At 44.2% G+C, this 11,413-nt stretch overlaps 1 long non-coding RNA gene across 2 annotated transcripts in view; it reads right to left on the bottom strand.

Annotated features, from left to right (window-relative positions):
• Positions 1-1,514: 1,514 nt before the first annotated feature.
• LOC148481243 (uncharacterized) overlaps positions 1,515-11,413 on the bottom strand; it is a 100,938-nt gene continuing 91,039 nt past the window's right edge. For both annotated transcript variants that reach the window (XR_015871931.1, XR_015871932.1), the window contains one exon: positions 1,515-2,674. This is a non-coding gene — a long non-coding RNA (uncharacterized LOC148481243). The remainder of the gene's footprint in view (positions 2,675-11,413) is intronic.

Raw genomic sequence — 11,413 nt, 5'->3', positions numbered from 1 at the left:
TGCAATGTCTCACTGTATCCCAATTGTCTCAGCATGTTTGACATACTGATGGCGCTGGGAGGCGGCAACACAGAGCCTCCCCAAAGATTGGGGGCATGTCGGCCTTGTTTTCTGGGTGTGCCAAAGCCAGTGGCTGCATCCTTGAATGCAGCTCACTAACCCTGGCAACGTGATATTGCTGGACGACCTGAGGGTTAATCAGATGTCCGATGGTCACCCAGTTGATCTGATGCTTCGTCCTCGGATGCAGGATTGGATCAGAAAGGCCGGAAGTGGGCATGTTTTTACTTAAGACGCCTCTTGCGGCTTTTGCATATTGTGGCGCATTTACAAAGATGCAGCAGCTGTAATACTGAGTCCATCTCTGGATCGGGGCCCTTACTTGCTTAAATTTTTTATAGCTAGTTGCAAGCTCACTAGGACACACAAAATGTGGCTGTGCTCACTGCATCTGGGCTGTTTTTAGCTACAACAGGAAGAGATGGTATATTGGCGGCTCCAGTGGGGAAATGAGATGTTCAGAGTGTACGCCCTGCACTGACAGCGCGCCGTTTGATTAAAGCACCGAGAAGCTTAGCACAAGCTAGAAATGTTCTCACAGTAACAGCTTTTCATTAATTCATGCAAACCTCTCGTCCCCTAACACCTTTGAAGCAGGAGAAGAAGGATTTACCTGCGTGTGTTTCTCACGGAGCTACTCCAAAGTACATGTTACAAAGGTTATTCACCATGCAGCTCCGAGTGATAACGTTTAAATGACAACTATGGCAAACTAATATCAGGGTTATTGCAGTAAAATATTTATTTGCAATGTGGTGATTGTTTCAGATCTCTAAAGGAAAGAAGATATATTAATCACAGTTTGGTAATAACTGCTAGACTCTCATCATTACTGGCCTTTAGCATTCCGAGCAGGCAGCTTGCAGCTGTCAGGCTTATTGCCAGAAATCTAAATCCAGTTACACACAGAGAATAGGAGTTTTTACAAAAATTTGATTAATACGTTCCTTCCTTTTACGATATTAAACAGTGACCACATTGGAAAAAAAAAATATTATTATTTAATATAGCGGTTATTTTTTCAGTTTTTGCAAAAGTTGTCTTTTAAAGTTGTACTACCACCTAGTAATATACCTCCCAGCTATCCCTAATATGTCAGGGCAGTCCCAATTTCAATGGACTGTCTCGTCATCTCGAGATCGGGATCTTCGTCTCAATTTGTGTGGGGTTTGGGATTTATGTATTTTTTTTAAATGCATCCTTAAACACCACTATTAAAGTAATAATAACAGAATGTCCTCACAGTGAGGATCGAAGTACTTAAAATTTTTACTTCAAGTGCTCATTAAAAATTTTCAACAGTATGCCCTTTGTGTGTCGCAGCACGGGCAATGAATTTCCAGAGGTTTCAATCCAAAAACACACACTGACAGGCGCTAACCAGCATGAAATTTAATAAGCAAGGTAAATCAAATTAAATTAATTAAAACCACATATAAAATGCATAGGTATGGACAAAAAAAATATATATTAAAAATAAATATAAACATATAAATAAAGGTAATAAACTCAATTAGCACAAATTAGTAGCATAAGAAAAAATAAACGATAATAGAACTTGTGTGCCCTTGTGAACTTATCTCTAAAACATATGATCATGAATTGTAAGCACAATTTATTCAACTCTAATGGCATTTAGTATAGTGGCTATTTTCCATAAGCTGTAAGCCACACTTTATTTTAAAAAATCCGTATCTAATGTAGCAATATTTATCAGTGTCTGTTACTTCCAATGAAACAATGTTGCTAAAGACCCGGATATTGATTTCCTCAACAGAGGATTGGTATAACACCGTTCTGGTTTAGATTTTTTTTAAAAAGTTCTCAGCTCCGATGCTGCTCACAAAACCATGAGACTCCCCTCTATAGCACGATATAATTATTGAATATTCCCGGATTTGGTGGCTATTCTTTGGACAAGCCACTCCAACTTTAGGATAGACTGCAAAGCCGTTGATTTAGTGCAACAAGGTTTGCCACAGGCAGAAACGAGTGTACCAATTATGCATGTATGCTTATTTTAAATGGTGTAACTCACGGTCTGCTCGGATCCACTTAGCCGGCTTGGACTTTTCTCTTGGCTCTCTGCGGGCAAGTATATATACACCGGTATAGATGGTAAGTCCGATGCAGTCACCCGTCTGTGATCTTCTGTCTCAATAGTATTTTAGCCAGTCCTAAATTTGAACCGCCAGTGGTCCGGTTAGGCGGCAAGCAGTCTGATGCTTCTCTCTACATGTTTCTCCACCTACAGAATGTCAGTGGCTTCCTCAGGAGACAGTCACAATCCAGAATATCCTAACTGTCAACTCATTTGATATTTATTCACTTCATACAATCTAGGCTAATTCATAATTATTCATAGCACGTCACCCCAATTCCAAGAAATGAACAGATATCAGCCTTAGAAGATAAATGCATCATTTACGATTGTTCATAAGAGCTCATTACGTAAAAAAGCCTGTCTATGATTGGTCTTTGGCTTTTATTTTTCTTGTAAATGGTCAGTTGTCATCTTTTAGCTCCTAACATTATGTTCTCTCCTTAGTGGCAACTTTACTTCTCCACTTTTGGGCTTTATCATCTTGTGGTTGAGAGAGTCCTTGGCAAGCACCTGTGTGTTAACAATAAATATTGAGTAGCTGTATGAGAAAAGAGAACATTTTAATTGGTTGCAGAAATAAGCCTGCTTGTTAACATTCCATAATGATTGCATCAGCTAAATGCTAAACAGAAGCCATCTATACCTGTTTTTCTAATTCGAATCCTATTTCTAAGCACTTCATATATTCTCAAATAATATAATGACCTATACAAATGCCACACACATGCTATTGCATCTAACCATCCATAATGTTCATTTTTGCCAGCCCCTCGAATTTGCTTTTGCTTGATACCATTATCTCCTGAATAGTGTCCTTTTAGCTGACCACAATTAAATAACAAAGACTGTTAATATTGTATAAGATGAAATGCCAAGGGCAAACACCTGGCATTGTAACATTATAATTCTACCATAATTCTGCTTTGTTTATCTGTTCTAGCTTTGAAACAATATGTTCTATTAATACACTATCTTCCAAGGCCTTTGGCTAGAGTAATATGTCTGCATACACAACTTTTACATACAGGTGTAGCCATCGAAATCGTTGCTGGGCACACGCATTGCGGCATAGCGCGGCTCTCGCCATGCCACATCTAGGCATAGCCGTAGTTTCCCCATTGAAGTCTATGGCATGTGCATGCCATACACGCGGCTACACTAGTCACGCCATCCATGCCGCGATGCGTTTGCGAGATATTAAACATAATGGACATCAAAGGGATTGTTTAAGGAGATAAATAATAAGTAATGAACAGGCCTATATAGTTTTTATTATTTTAACAAACAGTCCAAAAAGAAACCTCTTCTGATCCCAGAAAAAATATTGGCATGCCACCAATATAAAGCATAACCAGCTCCGGACCTATGAGCTTGTTCTAGTACAGGAAAATCGGAGGGAAAAAGCGGCATGGGGTTCCCCCTATTTTTCTATAACCAGCACCAGGCTGAACCAGCTGGGGTGGTAATGCTGTAGCAGGGGGATGCATAGCATGGGGTCGGTTCCCTTCCCCAGGTAGAATCCAAGGTCTTCTGAAAAAAAAAAATGGAATTCCCGATACCCGCAAAACGGAAATACACTATACTGCACCGACTGACAGGGCCCACGTGCGTTCCTGCACTATAGCCATGATTGGCTAAGGGCCAGCGGAGGTGTCGCCACACCATACAACAACATGCTGGGCTGCACCCAGCTCACTTTCCTTTTCCAGCAAAACATCCCTTTAACACTGTGTATCTAACATGGTTATGTGTGGTGGCATTGAAGAGACACCTGCCAGCAGGGCACCTCTCCCAACTGACCTGTAATCGGCACGGCCGTAACTAGGGTAGTGTGACCTGTGCCCTGGCACAGGGCACCGCAGGGCAGGGGGCACTGTTTGAGCCTGTCAAATTTCCTGTTTATTATCATTCTCACTTGTAGCTTCCTCTTATTTTATCCCCAGCATCTCCTGGCCGCCCCTATCTCTTCCCTGGCCCTTCCCCATGGGGCCATAGCCATTTTTGAGGTGCATTATGTCCCTATTTGAAAAATAGGGGGGGGCAACTATGCTCTTTTTGGCACAGGGCACCAAAAAGTCTAGTTACGGCTCTGGTAATCGGGACACATGTCCTAAATTGGGGCAAGTGGAAGATATGTTATACTGAATTACAACGTTCTACAGTTTCTGCTTTTTCTGACTTTTGGTTGTTCCTGTGGACAGTACTGGGGTGTATGTACATTGTGTGAGCAGACAATGCTGTCACAAGGAAAACAATATAAATGGAGACTCTTTGATTGAAAGTGTACATAGAAATATGCTTCTAGAAGGCACAAAAACTAAAAGAAGCATTGTGATTTTCCTCCAGCAGAGATCTGGTACAAAATCAGACTGCTTGTGCAAGGACCCTTTTGTGGTTGTGTGTACTTTTATTTTATTTATTTTCCAAATAATTTGTTTACAGTGGGGGTACAGGTGCCAATGGCCTGCTTGAACTTATGGTCCTACAAGTGCCGCAGGGCAGGCTTGCTGGGACCTGTAGTCCCACTGTAAAACAATATTGTCTCTAATTTTTACACCCACACCCTCCACCACCAGGGGTGCATGGAAGACCCCTGAGCTTTCAGCCCAGGACTGGTAGATCCTCAACAGAGGGGTCCCTACTTTCCGAGGTTTGTCAGCCCTGGGTTGACCAGTTTGGGGCTGTATAATGCTTTGGCAGGGGGACCCCATGCTGTGTCCCCCCGATATGGCATTACCACCCCGGCTGGTTTAGCCCAGTGCTGGTTATAAGAAAATGCACTAATCTGTGCAGTGCTTCGGCAGAGCACACAGCCCACAGGCACTTCTATTAATTTCTTCTATTGTGTTTTTAAACACAATTCTTACTAAATTCGTGAATTGTATTCCTGTCTATGGAAAGTACTTGCGTTTTGTATCAATGGTCTATTGACTTCTATTTGCATGTTTGGTCCTCCTATATCTGTGCTGGATCATATGTTTGCCTTTAGTAAATCTCCCGAGTTGCAAAATCAGGGGAAACTCGCACGAGAGTGCAATCTCGGCCAGACACGAATCTTAGTAAATTTACCCCATAGATTCCTGCTTTTTACTATTTTGGAAAGGTGGATTATTGGTGAAACAAGAACCCTTCTTGAAATTTCAATAAAAAAAACAAATATATATATTTTTTTGGGTTACACGGGTGAGAAAACACACAGTAGCGAATGGGTTAATGAGTCTTTTGTTTTAAGTTGTGTTACATGGAAGTTTAATGTTTACAGAAAAATCAATAATTCAGCGTGCTGCATTCATGTTGCGATACACTACAGTACGTATAATTACTTCCTGCACAGTGAATGTAGTTTCATTGGTACAGTTTTAAGGGACGGCATTTTGCCTCTGGCTTAGTCAAATGAAATTTGACAATATATTTATTTAACGGGGGTCTGTCACACCTTGGGTCTGATTCGGTGGCGAATGGAGTGTCGATGCGGCACGCAGGCGGCCGATGTTTTCAGTCTGAGCACGTGTCGGAGCTGCACTGCACATGTGTCCCAATGGTTAACAGCGGGAGCTGCAGAACGAATTTGGATGCACTAAGAGGCAATTTCGGTGGGTGGTAAAAAGGAGGGGGTGGCTAACCACATGGGGGCATGTTGCGTGCATTGACTACGTCTTTTGCCACAGTAACACTGGCGGCCATGATCAGACGGATATTTTGCACCGCTGTAGGGCTTTTGGAGTGTTCAATGGTGCGCACAGTGACTGGTTAGTGCAGTATTCTAGCAAGGGGCTGGTGCACATGGTGATACTAATGATTGCAGCTCCAACTTGTAGCCGCACGAATCCTCCTCCTACAGAAACTCTTATTAGCAGTAAGTCAAGATTTAGCGACTTCCCGCGAACACTGACTCTTTGCCTGCAAATCAGAATCCACCCCAGTATGTATTAATAACTGAGTGATAAAAATAAATGAGCTGTCACAGTTGCAACAATAAGCCGTGTGTTACTTGAAACTCAGAGATACTTTAATCAAACCAGGTTCACTGAGAGAATGTAGAACATTCAACTGTACCTTTTAAAAATGCTGCATATAGGGCCTGATTCAGAGCCGCTGGCAAAAAGCAAGTGCTCGCTCTGAATCAGGGTGGCCACTTTGTTTTAAAAAACCCGGCCTCCCTCCTGGCCGCTCGCTAAGCTGTGGGTGACCACCCACAGCTTTAGCGAGTGGCCAGGTGATGGTCGCGACCATCGGGCTTGCGACGAGACCCTTGTGGTAGGGTCTCGTCTGCCGCAAGCCCCAGTGAGCTTCCAGCTCTAATAAAGCCGGAAGCTCATTACTGACATCACTGGTGATGTCAGTAGGGCCGCCCCCTACAAATGGCAGGCGTTCCTTCAGGAACGCCTCCGTTTGTCTAGCCACCCCCCCAACCAGCCTACAAAACGGGGTGAGCTGTCGATCAACATCGACAGCCACCCCATTTGTAGTGAGCCCCTGAGCGAGAGAATTTCTCTCTCGCTCCGGGGTTTGCTCATGCCACACGTACGCAATGCCCCACCATCGACCCGCTTGCGAGCGCATAGTGCTTGTGAGCGGGTCTGAATCAGGCCCATAGTCCAGTAAGTGCTAATATTCACAGCAGCTCTGCAGGAGCAATGTTTTAATATAACGTAGCGGCAGTTCCAGCACTAATTTGTTCGCTCACGCATTTCTCCGCATTTGTCTCTCTAGTTTTTTTCAGATGAAGGCTCTGTGACCTGTGTTTACATTTTGTACATTGAGAGCAATGGGGCATAATTAAAATGAAATTGCTGGAAATCTTCTGAAAATACCAGTTTTTCTCTGCAAAATCTAAGGATCCCCAGCATTTAACAAAGAGGGACCGCAGCATATATCGGAGGTCCCTCAATTTCTGACCGCAAAGCAGCCCCCGTAGTTTTCTGTTAGAGCTGCTATGCTGTTGGATTTACCAAGCTCCACAACCATGGAGCCTGTAGCAGCTATAACCTTGTCATATACTTGGCAAAATTGTGCAACTCATTGCATGAATACTTTATAGCCTCATAAAAACGTGGAGCAAAAAAAGGAAAGCGTTAGAAAGGCAACGAGAAGCAAAGGGCCTTGATTTAGAGGTGGTTGCATGGTCGGACGCAAGCGGCCAATGTTTTCAGGCTGAGAATTGCATCCGAGTCGCACTGCGCATGCGTTTCAATGGATACCGCTGATGGACGTAGAACGAATTTGGACGCAAGAGCTGGGGATTTTAGTGAGCATTCCAAGGGATTAACAAGGGAGGGGCTAGCCAGATGCAGGCATGTCGCGGCCCGCGGCTGCGTCTACAGATGCAGCTGCACTGACGCTGGAAGCCATGTTCAGACAGATAATTGGCACCTTTATATGTCTGGTGCAATCCTCGATGGGGAGGCCGATGGTGCCTCTAAATATGCACAGTGATGGATTAACGCCGCAGCCAGTGGGTGTCTCAGTAGGAAGTTATCGGCCACGGCATTAGCATAAGGATGCAACTTCGTCCACCACCTTCATCCAAAGTGGACATATATAGGGGCTTATTCTGCAAAGGGATCTCGTGGATTTTCACCATACTGCACATGCATCAAAGAAAGAGATCTGCTTCTGTGGATCAGGTATCAGCATACTGATGGAGATCGCTAAGTCCTATGAACCACACTTGTGTAATGGGGGGGGGTGAGTGAGGACCACTCTTCTGTCTCTATTGTAAGGACGGAGATGGGACGTCTGTTTCAACTGGATCTTTTGCACCCATAATGGGACAGGTTTAGGGATGGGGACTTGCTTTCTTATAGTACAGACGGGCAGGGATCTGCCTCTTTTGTTTGAGTTCCAGGATCATACTGCTGTCCATCTATTTATTTTAGTTAAGTGATCATTTAGAGATCTACATTATGGTAACAATCTGACATACACTGATAGAGCGTTTATACTATACAATCTTTGTATAGTATAAACTAGTAAGCAGTCTGCCGTGGCTTTACGATAAAGAAGGCGCAGAATCGGGGCCAAAAGATAAATATTTGTATGTAACAGCTTCACTGTGTTATGAGGAGAAATATTCTGTATTGTCAGTGCATTGATTTCCTGTACACTGGGATATTCTGCTGGATATGTCGTTCTATGCCGTCCTAATTGTGTTTCACAACTGCAGTGCTGAAGGATCTCAGCAGCAGATGGCAGATACGGTATGTAATTACTGTGTGGACATTCAGAAGGTCAACCCAGTCGCGTAGAATGGCGATGTTGACAATATCGACATGCAACATATCGACCATCAATATGTCAACATTGACAAATGTTGATATCAGGGGGTAAATTTGTTGGTCGATTTTAAGAGTGATTTAGCTCTTCTCAAATCGAATTTAAAAAAAACAGTGATTTTGCCAGATTTACTATAGTTCCATTTGTTTTGCGATTTGCAAAACAAATTCGATTTGAGTCGGTTTTGAACAGTGATTTGCTGTTCGATTTGGGATGTTCATGTACAAATTGAACGGCAAATCACACCTCAAACTGAACTGCAAATCCCCGACAGCATAGAGCTGCTTCATGATTTCACTTTCAGCATGTGCAGTTCATTCTCACACAGATACATGCAGACATCAGTGAGATACCTGCATGTATCTGACTGTAAAAAGTAAATAAAGAGTTAAAACTTTAAAAAAAAATTATGTGAGGTACCCCACCCCAAAAAAAAAAAAAAAACAGAACCAGCCCCGGACTATTTAAACCCAGTTCTGGTTGACTAAGTACAGGGAAAATATTGCGTAGGGTCTCCCTATACTTAGTACAACCAGCACTGGGCTATGGGAACCATGGCTGGTTCTGGAATTGCAGGGAAAAATTTGCGTAGGGTCTCCCTGTAATTCACAGAACCAGCCCTGGACCCTTTCTAACGGGGGACTGATGCCACAGCCAGGGGAGCCCTATCACCGGGCCCCCCAGCCGCAGCATCAGCCCTGACCGCTAGTCAGCCCAGGCCAGGGATCCCTGGGGAGTTGGAGACCCCTCCAATAAAGGGGTTTCCCTCTACAGGGCACCCCTAGCCTTGGATGATAGCCCAGGGCTATCCCCGCCACCCCTGGGTGGTGGGTGGCGGGTTGATTGTGTTAGTGTAGTGTAAAAATAGAAGAATAAAAACATTGTCTTTACAGTAGAACTGCAGTTCCCAGCAAGCCTCCCCCGCATGCTGGTACTTGGAGAACTACAAGTACCAGCATGCGGGGCATTAAGGGCCCACTGGGACCTGTAGTTCACCTGTAAAGAAATGTTGAAAGAAGCACACACACACACCTTATACAGTATAAGTTTAATACAGTCAACTCCATCACAGCCCCTCCTCCTCATATCCCCTCTTCCCAGCCCCTCCATCACAGCCCCTCATACCCCTCAACATAGCCCTTCTCACTCATCACAGTCACCTCCATCACAACCCCTAAAATCCCCTCTTAACAGCTTCTCATATCCCCTCTTCACAGCCCCTCACTCATCACAGCGCTCCTCACTCATAGCTCCTCATCGCAGTCCCTCCTCATAGACCCCTACTCACACTTACCTGCTGGCTCCAACAGCGGCAGTAGAGAACTGGATGCGGGGGACAGGTCGACGGGAACCCGCCTAAGTACTGCAGCGCGTCTGCGCAAGCAGCTGTGTCACAGTGTCTGCCCGGAGGCCACTTTGGATACAGCAGCATGGGACTCACTGGGAGTGGAGGCGGGACCGCATGACGTCATGCAGTACTTGCGCAGTGCTCCTCTGGGAGCACTGTGATCAGACTAATTTCTTTGGGCAAGGGCCCCTTGGGTCCCCGCCGGGCCCTAGGCGAGCGCCTAGGATGCCTAGCGGGAAATCCGACCCTGCCCCTGGCTGTGGCATCAGTCCCCCGTTAGAAAGGGTCCAGGGCTGGTTCTGTGAATTACAGGCAGACCCTACACAAATTTTTCCCTGTAATTCCAGAACCAGCACTGATTCCCATAGCCCAGTGCTGGTTGTACTAAGTATAGGGAGACCCTACGCAATTTTTTCCCTGTACTTAGTCAACCAGAACTGGGTTTGAACAGTCCGGGGCTGGTTCTGTTTTGGGGGGGACCTCACATAATTTTTTTTTTACTGTTTATTTGCCTTTTACAGTCAGATACATGCAGGCATCTCACTGATGTATGCATGTATCTGTGTCAATCTAACCTGCTCATGCTCAAATCGAAAGCAAGAAGCAGGTCTATTCATTTGGCGATTTGAAGTTCAATTTGAAGTCCGATTTTGAGGTCGATTTCAAATCAAATGATAGTAAATAAGAGTTTTGTCTGTTGGGCTATGTAAAATTACCAATGTTTTTTCAATGTTCGATTTGAGGTCGATTTGACACAAATTCGATTTGAAATTCGATTTTACATTCGATTTGGCCTTTAGTAAATACCCAAAAGCAAAATCGAATACAAATCGATTGAAAATCGCACCTCAAATCACTCAAAATGCCAAATCGACCTTAAGTAAGAGATGGGTTAGGCATGGGTTGGGGCTGGGGTTAGGCTAAGACTGTGGTTAGGGTTAATTTGTGGTTAGGCTGCAGTTAGGGTTGGGGTTAGGCTGTTATTAGGATAAAATAGTACTGTCAACATTCTCCCTTTCCATATGCATAATGTCAACATGTTGAACATCTCAATATTATGTCAGTGTCGACACTGATACCAGGTTGACATCCTGAATTTCTACATTCATATCATGTCAACATTCTTCAATTAACAACCCGATACAGATGCAGATACAGATCATCTGATTTAGGTGGGACAGTCCCACTGTTTTTAGTATGGCTGTCATCCTGACCTCTGGTACTTTTGTCACATACAGTACATTGCTGTTTGCAGCAATGAATGACTTTATGAATATATATGTGTGTGTATCTATATATACTTCACACATTATGAAATATGAATCTGTTATCGCCATCCTGAGATGGCAATAACAGCAAGGTATTAAAGCTGGTTTATAAACACACTAGCTGAAGTACCCGGCATTACCCGGGTTTAAATCTCCAAGTTAAGTGTTATTATGTGATGTCATCCAAATCCATCCAGTGGAAGGCACAGAACAGGCTCCCCGGGTCAAAGTTCTGCCCGGCGTGCACAAACGGGCGGTCCAACCGGGAACCTCACCCCCCCCCCTAAGCTCTGCTCTGGATCCAAGTGGGTCACTTTGCATTGGTTTCATCCCAATCGGTGCAGGGGTGTCCAAATG

Source organism: Taudactylus pleione, unplaced genomic scaffold, assembly GCF_031769625.1.
Source record: "Taudactylus pleione unplaced genomic scaffold, aTauple2 ptg000587l, whole genome shotgun sequence".
Taxonomy (NCBI): Eukaryota; Metazoa; Chordata; class Amphibia; order Anura; family Myobatrachidae; genus Taudactylus; species Taudactylus pleione.
The sequence above is the reverse complement of the archived record's forward strand: the minus strand, read 5'-3'. Positions and strand labels throughout refer to the sequence as shown.